Source organism: Acinonyx jubatus, chromosome C2, assembly GCF_027475565.1.
Source record: "Acinonyx jubatus isolate Ajub_Pintada_27869175 chromosome C2, VMU_Ajub_asm_v1.0, whole genome shotgun sequence".
NCBI lineage: Eukaryota > Metazoa > Chordata > Mammalia > Carnivora > Felidae > Acinonyx > Acinonyx jubatus.
Genome location: NC_069384.1, coordinates 149,887,462 through 149,889,961, shown reverse-complemented (window position 1 = coordinate 149,889,961; position 2,500 = coordinate 149,887,462).

The window sequence follows — 2,500 nt, the reverse complement described above, 5'->3', positions numbered from 1 at the left end:
GTCCAGTGTTGTGTGTTTTCTTTCTCTAGGACCCGAGTTGCTCTTTGAGGTGGCTTTCAGACATCCTCTGTGCGCTGTCCTGTCCACGTGTGTTATAGTGGCATAGATTTGTTTCTTCTTCTCACGGACCTGCTGGTCCTCCACGGGTGTCATACAGAAGCACTCGGCTACGTTTTCTGTGCGCTTAGTATGTTCTGTGTACTAAGCTCAGTGCTTTACATGTATTATCTTTCAGCGACTCTCCGAGGTAAATCCCACTGTCCTCATTTTACACACGAGGAAATTAAGGCTTAGGGAGCTTAAGTGTTTTGTCCAGGCTTCACCTTTCCAAAGAAGTAACTCACAGAGGTAGGAGGCATGTGGGGCAGAGAAGAAAGGACAGCGTGAGGTAGGTTCAAATAATCCTCACACAGGGGCTTTTGACTCAGAAATATATATATATATACACATGGGGATTGGTGATCCTGGGCCTGCTTGCTAAGAGATTGCTTGTCTGCCATCGAACCAAATCTTGAATCCTCTGACTTAAACCCTCCTTAGCTCTTTGGGAAGAAATAATCACAGATATTTGAAAGTTAGGGGGCATTGCTTTTTTGGAGTCTATCAGAGCCCCTACTTGCCTCCAGGGATGCAGTTCTTTTAGTGACCAAATGGTACCAAATTGATACGTTCTTTGCTTTCCAGGTGAGCAATTTGTTCCAGAGATTAAGCGACCTAACGAGGGTCTGTGCCCACAGAGTCGCCAGCTCATGATTTGTTCCCCCTTGTGCCTGCTTGTCTACCTGGGCAGGAGACGACAGGGGGTGCTTTGGGCCAAAGGCTCAGAGACCATTCTGGTTATCTCTAGGGGAAACGACGGCTGTTTTTCTGAGCCAGATCTCTAGATTTGGGTTTACATGGAATCCTTTCAGGGACTACCGTAAGTATAGGCCGCAAAATACCTTAAAATAGGGCACAGGAGCGTCTAAATGTGTCCTATCAGTGCTGTTCCGTGTGGTATTACGAGAACAGTTTTTGTGGTGTTTTGTGTGTTTGTCTCTAACAGAAATGCAAGGCTTTAAGCTAAAGGTAAGATGGTAGTGATTGACCTTGTTCTCCTTTATCTGGGCAAAAAACAAAGAAGTTGGGAGGGTCAGAACACAGTAGCCTGACGAATCCGGTGTGTTTTTTCACACTGTTTGCCACTAGCTTATGCCAGTCCTCTCTTCTCAGGGATGAAGAGCCAAAATGTCACTGTGACCACAGAATCTGTTACTTTCTCTCCTCACTGGAGAGGTGATGGTGGGGCCTCCCAGTGCGGTGCTTCTCTCGGCATGAGGGGGCGGCTCTGTGGGAGAAGTCCCGGGCGCTTAGCATGCATCTCTGGAGGTGAGCTCCCATCTTCTTCCCCCACGTCTGGCACTGTGCTCTTGTTCTAGCCTGAATTTCCTTCAGCCTTGGACTTCCTTCCCATGCTCTTCTCCCTCCTAACCCTCCGCCTAGATGGTGGAGAATCTTGATTTTTAGATCAGTAAATTTAGGCGCCTTAGGTTTTTAGTATGAAAAGTGCTACCTGGTCATTGTGCAAAGTAGAAATGCTTATAACGAAAAATGCAGTCTCCCAGTCTTCATTTTAACGTGGAGAAGTTGTGTTGGTCTACAGGAGTGAAGCTTGAATTGTCTGAACACGTCCATTAAGAGTCCCTCCAAAACAAACTGAAATGTGAATACTAGATAGAGCTTAGAATTTTCCCCTGGATCAGATCGATACTTTACACGTGTTATCTTTCAGTAACTCTCCGAGGTAAATCCCACTGTCCTCGTTTTACACACGAGGAAATTAAGGCTTAGGGAGCTTATTAGGGAGCTTAAGTGTTTTGTCCAGGCTTCACCTTTCCAAAGAAGTAACTCACAGAGGTAGGAGGCATGCGGGGCAGAGAAGGTGGGACTCCCCTGGTAGGCCTGCTGATTATTTGGACGCAGCTGCAGGAGATCCGTAAGCCACTCCCAGCACCAGGTCTGTCCCCTCTGACCAAATAAGCTCATATTACCCACCTTAGCAAGGAACCATCCTCTTGGTCCCTCCTTGGGGTCTGCTGAGTTGTCAGGCTGGGTCTGGGCCTCCGCCTTCTGTCCTCTGATGCTCAGGGGAGTACCCTGGCCAAGGGGGAGGCTGCTGTGGAAGAACAGCCGTCTGCACGGGCTCTGCTGCCAGCAACCCCATCTGTAGGTGAGGAGCACTCCCTAATGTCCCCACCCCCAGGGACATCTTTATTATAGACTCCAGGCTCTTTGGTCTCCGGATTGAGAATATTTGACCAGTGTTGTATGCGGCAGAGGTAGGATGGGTGTGCCAGCTCCTTACTGCGGGCTAGCATTTCTGCCTTGTACCTTGACCTTCAAACAACTGCAAACCTCTGCCCCTCCGTCAGGCCTCTGAAGCACACAGAGGAGAGACAGTGTGATCTTGAGGGAGCACGCCTGCAGGGCTGGGCTCAGCCCGGAGCAGCCCCACTCTCGG